The sequence below is a fragment of the Jatropha curcas genome, chromosome 3, assembly GCF_041381405.1.
Source record: "Jatropha curcas cultivar XTBG-Jc1 chromosome 3, XTBG_Jcur_1.0, whole genome shotgun sequence".
In the NCBI taxonomy this organism is placed as follows: Eukaryota; Viridiplantae; Streptophyta; class Magnoliopsida; order Malpighiales; family Euphorbiaceae; genus Jatropha; species Jatropha curcas.
The window spans coordinates 8,326,756-8,338,608 of record NC_143153.1 but is presented as its reverse complement, the minus strand read 5'-3'; positions in this window follow the sequence as shown (position 1 = coordinate 8,338,608).

Genomic DNA, 11,853 nt, shown 5'->3' with positions numbered 1-11,853 from the left:
ATTACTAATAAAAATAAAGTGTTTTTTTTTAATTTGCTTTTGTGTCATTAAAATAAGAAATTAAGTATTTTTTTATTTTATGTTTATAATTTATTATAAATGATTGTTTATTTATTTGAAATATTAATATGTAACTTATTTAGTGTACTATGTCCTAAGCGTGTGGATGTCCTACCATCTTTAAAAATTGTCGTATCTGTACATTCTTGTATCTTGTGTCCCGTGTCCGTGCAACTTAACTCCCGATATATGAGATTACTCCTTACACCAAGTTAATCAACCAAGATTTTTTTTATTACCAATAAAAATAAATTATTTTTTTAATTTGCTTTTGTGTCGTTGAAATAAGAAATTAAGTATTTTTTATTTTATGTTTTATAATTTATTATAAATGATTGTTTATTTATTTGAAATATTAATAGATTACTTATTTAGTGTACTATGTTTAGGCGTGTGGATGTCCTACTGTCATGACCCGTTTTCATGAGCCGGACCGGCACTAGGGTCCAATTAAGCTTAAGGCCACCAAGGCCTGTAGTAAGCCTAAACTACAAAATTCAATTGATGAATTTCAAATTATCAGCCCATATTGCTATACATGATAAATCTCATAATTTTATTATACTTTGGTCCAAATCTAGCAACTTAAACATTTTATAGCTCGAGCCCAATTATAATACGAATCATTCATAATATGGCTAACTGGTTTATGTATTCTCATAAATAAATAACTAGACATCTATCTATGTTTATCGGATACTATCCTACAACTGCGAAGTTCACTAATAGATAAATATAAACAAGTTCTCATACATATAACTATATAATAAATTGATTATTGAAATTTTAGGAAATTTCTTTTCTCGCTCTGCGGTGAAGAAAATAGAGCATCAGCCGGGACAAAGAGGAATCTACTTCCTGAAAATGTTACACAAAAGAAATATGAGTTTAAAAACAAATAATAATTATTGTATAATACAAGCATTCACACGAAAGGCTTCCTAAAGTACTAAAATGAATACTCAACCGGTCAGGCATATGGCACAACATCAGCATCCACAAATGATTACACTTTTAAGTAATCAAACAAGTGGAAATTAGTTAGTGGCGCCACTGAAAACCCCAACGAGCCATCCTCTCACATGGCCCGCCCTCAAACGTGTTTACTTGGGAGCTGATTCCCCATACCTGGCTGACCGATCTAATCCTCACTTGACCAGCTGAAACACCCTTAATTTTTATTTTCGAAACTTTTGAATTATTATTAAATCAAAAATCTGAATTTTCGACTGTCCGGACTGTAAATACTGTTTAATTCTAATATGAGCCCAAGTTTACGGAGTTGGGCTCAAGCCCAAAACATATTGTTAAATATTTGCCGAGTGGAGAATCTTTAGAAATTTTTAAGAGTAAATATGGAGCGCTAATTATTAAATTATTAAAAATGTATATGTATATGTGTGTGATTACTATATAAATTAATTATTCTAAACATCTAATATTATTATTATTATTATTATGACTATTTAGTAAATTGAGGAATTATTCTAGAACCTAACTAAAAGAGTCAAAATAAATCAAATCGGACTAGAAAATCTGCAAATTGAGCCAAATCATAGAATTAGACCAAACCGGTTCGAATCGAACCGGAATGGTCTAGAAGCTTTATAATTTTCCTTTCTTTTCTTTTCTTTTTTTTTTTCTTTTCTTCTTTTCTTTTCTTCTTCTTCCAGCAGGGTCGACCTCACCCCTCTCCTCTCCTCCTCTCGTTTTTCCGACTGCCTAAGACCAGCGCCTCCTCGCCGTCGACTCCTCGCCGTCGACTCCTTGCCGCAGCAACCCGGCCTTCCTTTCCCTTCTCTCCGTTTCCGCTTCTGGTGAGCGCAAGAATCACGGCGAGGCTGGGACTTCAACCCGATCGAGATAGCGTCTTCATCCTTCTCTCCGAGCGATTCCGGCGACTATTGCTGACAAGGTAAGCCAATTTTTGACCTTCTTCAGTAGAATTTATGAGTTCTTGCTGAATGATGAAGGATTTGATTTATGAATTAAGTTAGCCTTGGAACTAAATCCCTAGTTACTACTGTTCATGCAATTTTACTAAGGAGAATTTAATTCTTCAATCTAATTTAAGTTATAGAACAATCTACTGAATATATTAGCATGAATAAGGTGATTTATAATTTGGAATTCGGTATGGCATGAGAATGACAGCAGTAAGCTTCAATCCAAGGTATTTTATATATATATATATATATATATATATATATATATATATATATATGAAATTTGAGGAAACCTCAGATTTAATTGTAAATCTTAAGTACAAGCTGAAATTGATATGAAATTGGTAAGTATGTTTGGTTATTACAATTTTTCATTGAGGTGTTAAAACAAATTTGATATGACAGTAGCTAATCTAACCATTTGTTTAAGTTATTGCCTTAATATCAGATATAGGATATTATCAATTAAACTCTTGTTGAGAAAGGAGTTCGTTGGCCGTAATGTACAGGCTATATTCAGAAATCTGATTTCTTTAGCTTGGCAGTGGCTAGTTGGTAAAATTTTATGACTTTTGCTAAATGAGTTTATATTAATGCTATATCTATTTATGATTCGTATTCGACATTGTTGTTGCTAAGGTTAAGGATGTGATTGACAAAGAAATGTGAACTATAATTTGGGATGACAATAAATTTAATTGAATGTTATTTCTTGCAGCAATAAAGTTGGATATTGGTTAATACGCAAGTTTCTTGACGAATATATAAATGAAGGAATTAGTTTATAGAAATTGAAGGGTTGAGTAAGAACCTGATTTTGTTTAGGATAGCCCAATATTGAGTGTTCCTATAAATTTTTGTAACGATTTGATGAAAATAAAGTTGTATATTAATTCTATAATAAGGAATGGAGTTAAGTAGTGTATAAATCATAAGTGTAAGTGGAAAACTTGAAGAGTTCTCATGGTGGCAGCAGCTGTGTGGCAAAATTGTTACTATTTGAGTTTAAGTAGGCCAAGATTAGATAGTTTGTCTCAATTAATAGTTAGCTAACTTTTCTGTAATAAATAGTAGAATTCTAGAATCGTCTAAATGGTTACCGAATTATTCAGCTCTGTAAATTGTAATATGATTAGAGACTGTTTAAGATTGTAAGTTGATGTTTAATTTGATGGGAACAAAGATATGATGTCTAGCTAAAGATTTTTAATAATATATTAAATTATGAGCTTAAACTTTTCTAAGGTATAGATTTGGCAAATAATGAGTTTAAGTTTTTTGAAAGTGAGTTTGTTGAGCAAAGAGTAACAAATGATAATCATTAATTATTGGTATTGCTATGTAAAGGAGGATGGGCATTTGATTTGATTGATTGCCCGATGGATGGGCTTGTGGATTGAATGAATATATTGATATTATCTTAACAGGTAGATAGTCATATTTTTAGGGGAGGTTCTGCCGAAATTTCGCTAAAACTTAGTCTAGTTTTAATTAATAACATAATAAGTTTATTTAGAATAATTCTATAACTTAACACAGAATAAATAGCGTGCTCTAATTATTTTACTATCATCATTATTTATTTAATTGTTTTCATTATTATTCATCGAATTATTCAATTATTTATTTATTTCCATTATTATAATTTATTTAATTGTTTGTTTATTCTTAATATTATTTATTTATTTATTTATTTAATTGCACTTGAGAATGGTTGTCTAGTTGTGCATTGCATTACGTTGTCCAACTGATCAATATGTCTGCACTTAATTGCAATGTTTGATTAATTGTGTTGTGTTTATGCTATGCTTTGTTTGTGTGGAGTTGGGATGAAGTGGGTCACCATGGGTTTGTGAGACTGTTTCTGTTATACGGATCCTGATTCTGATTTCTGTTATATGGATCCTGATTCTGTTTCTGTTAGCCGGGTAAATGGGAGATCGGCGCCCCCGTGTGCACCTACTGTTACCGTTACTGTTAACCACAGGTTGGCTTCTTTATTGGGCGCACCGGATAATCTAGATTTGATCGCAGCCCGCAGGGTGGCCTCCTGTTGTGAGCGCTTGATGATCTAGATTTGATGGAGACGACCGGGTTGCCTCCTGTTGGTATGGAAAAGAGAAGAGAGAATGGAAAGAAAAATGAGAGGGCTGGTCAAGTGAGGATTAGACCGGTCGGCCAGTATGGGGGATCGGCTCCCTGGTGCACATGTGAGAGGATGAGCCATGTGGAAGGACGGCTCATCGGGGGTTCGGTGACTCCACTGACTAATTTCCACGTGATGTGATTACATGAAGATGTTAATAATTGTGAGTGCTGGTGATATGCCATTTGTGTGACTGGCTGTGTGAGCATATACCTAGTCGGATGACTAGGTTGATATATTTATACAATGGTGTGAATGCTTGTGTTGTGCAATAATTATTATTCATTAATAAACTCACATCTCTTTTGTTTAAATCTTTCAGGAAGTAGCATTTTCTAAATCCCAGCTATAACTCTGCTCTTCACTATAAAAAAAGAAATTCGCTAATTTTCGTATTGATCAATTAAATAGATAAATGTCCGAAGACTTATATGTATACATCCGTCAATGAACTCCGCAGTTATAGAATTTGTATACTTTTAAGTTGTGTATGATTATAGATGGAATAATTCTATGAGCCTATTTTATTAAATATAGTGTATTGTAAGCAGTGAAATTTGTAAATGTTTAAAATTATATTGAGATAGCAAATTTGTAGTGTTTCAGGCTTACTACGGGCCTCGGGGGCTTTAAGCTTACCTGGACCCTAGTGCCGGTCCGGCCCATGGAAATGGGTCGTGACACCAGCCCTCTCCTATATTTATTTTTTACGTACTTTCTTTTCTTTTTCATATCAACAGGCAGCTACCTCGTGTTTTTTCCATATCACATAACATTAGGTGCATACGGGGGCGCTAAACTCCCCATACACGGCCGACGGTATCCAAGACCCTCCTCACAAATCCGTGGTGGCCCACTTCATCCCAATTCCACACAAACAAAGCATAGGAAATTCACTGCACAAGTAGTCAAGCAATTCATTCAATGCAATGCACCAAATCAATAATTAATATGCAATATAAAAGAATATAATTAAGATGTAAGAAAATGTATATAAACATAATCATATATTAATAATAACATAGTAATATAATAAAATAAATGCTAAGTTATCATTTAATTATTCCTTTATAAAGTAAATAATATATGCATGCAAATGATAGTATGCACTATTTATTATTACCACAATAATAGAGAGAAAAGAAAGCTCTAGTTTGGATTAGACAGAAGACTTTATTTAAATAGAGAATTAAAAGATTTTATTTCCTAATAATCTTATCGGTATATTAGCCATAGTTAATCTAAATTCTACCGAAATTTCGGCAACACCTTATTTAAAATTTGTACTATCCACCTGTTAAAAATAATATCAACTAACTATTTCCTAGCAAGAATTAAATGTACTTCTTCACATATTCCAATTTATGCCAATTCCCTTGCTTAAAAAACATTAAATCCATTTTTAATCACACCATTGACAGTAAAATCCATCGCCCAAATCGAATTTTCTTAACTCATTCCAACTAAACCATTAAGCTCACATTTCTAATTTTCCACACGTATAATCTAAAGATTAAGTGCATTTGTAATTCTCAAATATCAAAATTATACAATGACTAAATTGTCCGTAGGCCTTTTTGCTAAATCATTTGTAGGGTTTATATCTAGCCGTAGCTTTACATTCCTTAATTATAAGGCTCAATAATCTTTTCAACCATAATAACAAATCAACTAAGCTCAATGATAAGTTAACAATTTACAATTTGCTATATATTGTAAGAGACTTAAACCTCGAATAACAATTAGAAACTTACTCACATTATCTACTAATTCAAACCTGAATTTATATTGCCAAATTAAATTTAAGATCGACTTACTAGCTACATTATTAAAATTTCAATAGTCAAATATCAAGTTCAAATCCTAAAGAGAAAAAAACTATAAAATTGCAATTAACTTCGAATAAGGGTTCCATTGGTTACTGAATGATGATTGGCATATAAGATCGCAATCTATATGAAGAGCTGAGGATTCTGTCCATTGGGGCCTCACCGGCCGGTCACCAAAGCATCGCTGGTGTCGCCGTCTACGGTGGTTGAAAAATCCCAAACGACCTAGAATCAAGCAACTCGCACGACAAAATGCTCAAAATCATTTGTAGAAGCCCAATATGGTGTCGTTTTGAGGAGGTAGTGGCTCGTTTGGCCGGATCAACCACCACAGCCATCTCCACGCCGCCGCTCATGGTAGTTTCCGTTCCCTCCACCGAATCTGTCGATTCTTAGATAGAAAATGTTCGCATGGAGGAGCTGAGTCGATCGAGACTCGCTTTGAAGCTTCACGTTGCCGGAGTCGCCTGGTATCGCTAGAGATCGAAGAACGAGAACTATCGATGGAGACAGTCTCGATTTGCACCACTAGAGGCTTTGCTTGCATGGAAGAAAGCTGGAAAAGGGACCAACGGCTCTAGGGGAGTCAATCGCCACCTCGCCTCGTCAAGCGGTGGCCGGAAGTGGGAAGGGAGGAATGGCGTGCGCTGGATCCGAGGAAAGAAGAAGAGAAAGGAAAAAAAAAAAAGAAAAGGATGGTTTCTAGACTATTTCAATTCGATTCGAATCTATTTGGTCCAATTTAGTGATTTGACTCGATTTTTGCTTGCTTTTCGGGAAATCCAAACTGGTTTACATATCTGGTTTAGTAATAATAAAATATTTCTCGTTGAATTTCATTGGTTGGACTAAAAATTTAGTTTTTAAATGAAAATTCTACGAAATTGAATTTTCAGGTCATTCCACCTACCTTCTTTAAAAATTTTCATATCTCGATGCAACATAGCTCCTGGTATATGAGACTACTTTATACACCAAGATAATCAACCAATATTTTTTTAATTCTAATAAAAAATAAAGTGTTTTTTTAATTTATTTTTGTGTCATTAAAATAAGAAATTTTTTTTTATTTTGTGTTTATAATTTATTATAAATGATTGTTTATTTATTTGAAATATTAATATATTACTTATTTAGTGTACCGTGTCTTAAGCGTGTGAATCTCCTACCTTTTTAAAATTTATCGTATCTCGTACATTCTCGTATCTCGTACATTCTTGTATCTCGTGTCCTGTGTTTGTGCAACTTAGCTTCTGGTACATGAGACTACTTCATACACCAAGCTAATCAACTAAGATTTTTTTATTACCGATAAAAATAAAGTGTTTTTTTTTTTAATTTGCTTTTGTGTTTGAAATAAGTAATTTTTTATTTTTTATTTTTTATTTATTTATTTGAAATATATCTCGTACGTTCCGTATTTCGTGTCCAAACTTACTTACTAATAAAGCGGCAACAAGCACCTTCTTTTTCAAAGTCAAATTTCTATGTCCGTGCAACCTAGCTCCTGATATAAATTAAGTATTTCTTATTTTATGGCTTGAGTTATTTGTATTTTAGTTAAATTTTAATTTAATTTAATGCATTATCTTAATGGGATGTAACTAATAGATATTATCATGATAAAAATGTTATTTAAAAATATAAAACAACTTATCTTCTTACAACCGTGCTAAATAATTATGTCCTCCTCATACTTGGCAATTTCAGAAGCTTACACTTGGCTTCCATATAATGCAAACTGCGTTGCTTATATATAAGCAACGCAGTTTGCATTATATGGAAGCCAAGTGTAAGCTTCTGACTTAGCATTCTCCTATTTAAGTATTTCTATTTTTCTGTTTTACAAATTTTTTGATTTTTTTAATCTCCTTTCTTAGCATTTCTTTTTTCTTGTATAATTTTTTATCCATATATGTTATCCATAACAATAATTATATTAAATTTTAAATTAAGATTTAAGAGATTTTACAAAACCATGTTAAATTTTAAATTTAAGAGATTTTCTTATCTCTTTCTTAAAATGCTAAAACTCATGTTCTTTCTTTTCTCCATTTAAGAGAAGTAGTTTTTATATTATGGATTTTTTTTTTCTTTTTTTTTTTTTGAAGCAAAGAATTTTTTTTTTATTATCCTCGTATATATGTACATTCTAAACTAGCTTAGATCATGAAATGATATTATTTTGGTGACAAAAATTGATGAGAAGAAAAATGAAGCTGTTATGTTGCTGTGAATGAATTGATTGGCATAAAAAGTATTCTTGAAGAAAATTTAAAATTGGCCCACTATTTCAAGGTATATGACATCCAATACATTGCTTATCCATTTGTTTCTTTAATACATTCTATGTATTTATTATACCTCAATCTATTATGCTTGGGTTGACTGGGTGTTTGTAGAGGGAGATCAAACCAACTTTAAGATTATAGCATCATTTGGAGTTGAGGCATCAGAGTTTCACTATCATGTCAAATACACTAATGTGGAAAAGAACATCTTTTTCTATGTTGACGCGCTTTTAATATTTTCCAGTTGCCAATTTTTTAGTTTTTTTTTATATGTAATTTTCATTTAATTTATGTTTTTCGCTTTTGGTGTATTTTATGAAAATAAAATGTTATTATTATTTTTATTTCCAGAAGAAGAATGTTATTGTTGTTATACTATTGGCATATCTCTTATGGACTGAAATTATTATGCTTAATTTAGTTTTTATTTTTCTAATGGTTCAATGGGTTTTAAATTAAATATAAAAACGCATTATGCTTTAGAATGAGTTTTAGTTGGATTTTAAATGCATAATAATTTATTATTCATAATAATATTATCAAGATTTATGAAATACAAATTTGCATTCATTATTTTTTAAAAAAATTTTTGAGAAATGGACAAGAAAAGATAGCTTAAAAAAAATATCTATTGCAATAATTAAAAAAAAATTATTGTGGACATTATAACCTAAATTATGAGCTCAAATTCCTTTTTCAAATTAAGGAGATTAATAATTTTGTCATCTTATGATTTATATGTCAATTATAAACTATAAAGTAAAATATATAATAATATGTTCACTCTACAACTATTATATATATATAATCTTGAAGTAAAAATTTTTTTAAATGCTAACTTGGCATCTCTTGGTTCAGAATTCCTCTTTTTCTTTTTCTACAAATTTTCTATACTTTAAATTCATTTTTAACAAAAAAAACTATAATTATTTGTCAATTAAAAATAATATAAGTTACATTATTATCATTAATAATTTTGAAAAAAAATCAAATTCTAAATCTCTTTAACAATCTATTTGATTAATCCAATCCATATCTTCTAAAAATCATCTACAAAATCTAAAATACTGTCTATTTTTTACAAATTTATTAGCTGTAGCTAACTATTTATATGACTCTACTGTTCTCTATTTTTCAAATCTCAAACCAATCAGTTTAATTCCATGACTGTTTTCTAGTTTTTAGTTTCTTTGTTTATCTTTTTATCTTGATATATTTATATTTCTTTATATTCATTTTAAATTTTGCTATTTTTGTTTTTCAGATTATGAACTATAGAACAATTTTTTTCTTCGTCAAAAGTAACATTTTCTCTCTTTTTTTTTACTATATAATTCTTTTCTTTCTTTTCCATTTCTTCTTTTATAATTCTCTCTTTCTAATTTTATAGGTTCATTTTTTTTCTGCGATTTTTCATTGATAGCATTGTTAAATGAAGAACGGTTGAAAAAATACTAGAAAAAACACGAAGTTTAAATCTGATCAAGTATCGTTTTTGTATTGCTCTTTTATATTATTTTCATATTTTTATTGTTCATTTTTTTTTAATTTTATATGGACTATAAAGATATTCATCCTCTTAAATCAATTTCTTCTTTTGCTGATGTATCACAATTACTCTAACACACTCTGTTTATTGATTGGTTTCTACAAAATTTTTATTAGGATCGAGTTATTGGGATACAAAATAGTGATTACTCTCCATTCGTAGCTTTTACTAGGACAGCCTCAACAAGAAATCTCAGATTTTTTCAACCTATCTAATTGCAATTTGAGGAAAAATGCTTCAAAATATGGCAAGGCTACGCACGAAGGATAGACATATGAACAATAGAACAAAAAATCATCGTGAGTTTAGATTTAGTTTAACTGATTTTTTATCCTCCTTGATTTAGTGAATAGTTAATTTTGTTTATGTATTATTTGTATTTGTTAGTAACTTTATCTTTCGGGATTTTGTATTATTTATTTATGCTTTTAATATTTTTAATTTCACGTATAATTATCCACATTAAATTATTTAAAATTTTTTCCTATCTATCTATTATTTTGTTGTATATTATCCATATTGAATTATTTGAATTATAGAGCTTTATGTTTTATATAGAATTATCTAGGATAAAAAAAATAGTGTTTGAATAATAAGCTCTAACTAAAACTTTGCTAGACTAATTGAAATTTATAATTATTTTAAATAAATTAACGACATTATAATTTCTATATAACATGAAAATTTAATAAAGGGGAAATGAATCTTATAATATATACTAAATATGATTCATATTAGAAATACATATTATTTATAAATTATAAATTATAAACTGGCAAAGTAACCCGCACAAAGCGCGGGCCTTCATTGAATTAAACTATATTACCTATGCTACTTGTTAAAGAAAGCATAATCAGTAGTTATATTATATATACTTTGATTCTTAAAGAAAGCATAATAGAAAATTATAGGCTTTGACTACTTTATATAATATGTGATTTTTATAAGCATAATCAATAATTATATTTATTAAAGAAATTTATTTGAATAGTTCAATTATTTGTTTGAATTAATTACTTTTTTCGTAAGGTGCGTTGCACATTGTTCGTACTCGTTATATATACTTATAATTGAATTTTTTATATATATATTTTTATTTTATCTATATAATTCTTAATAAAATACAAATATTAGTCGTTTAGCATCGTAATAGAATATATTAGCTTTAAGTAGTTTAAGTTTGTGGAATTGATTTCGAAATTCCACTTTTTTTTTTATATATATATAGAATTTGGTTTAATTATAGGGAAAATAATTATTTAGTCCCAAAGTTTTACAAAATTAATTATCTTGTCCTCATATCTTTATATATTAGTTATTTAGTCCTCAATATTTGATTCCCACTCAATAATAGATACTTTCGTCCAAAATCAACCCATTTTTTCATTAAGAAAGGGTAAAAAGTCGAAAATACACTCAAGTTCCTCCTCCCTCCCCTTGCTTGTTAACACTGCCATTTGGTTTTGCCTCTTGCTCCCAAACTTGAACCATATCTCCCACTCTCGTAGCAGCTCCGGCTACTATGCATACACCTGTCTCCCAACCCGTGACTACTCCTTAGGCTCCAATCGCGGCTCCAACGAGCTTTGTTCAATGACTTCAGTCACAACCATACAGTTTGACTCTTGATTTCACAAAACCTGACTTATTTAGCTTGAACAGTAAAAACATTAAGCTAGAGTTCAACAAAAGAGAGCTTTAGCTTGAGCTCGTCGTTTATGTCTTCAGTTATAACTTGAGAAGGAAGTGTTTCAAATTGGAAGCAAGGATCCTCGTCTTCTTGGCGTCGATTGTCTCTAGCAGGATCCCATTTATATCATCGAGTCCATACAATTATTCGACGATCTTTTCGGAAAATTATCCGGATCCACCATTGGTAAGTGCCATTGCTCCAAAAGAAGGTACTTGAGCGAGTTAACTCATTGCTAATATGTTAATTCTCTCAATCCCTCAGAGTCAAAATGTATAAATCTTTAGTCAATGATGAATGATAGTAGCATGAATAGAGAAAGAAGTGTCGGAGTACATATAT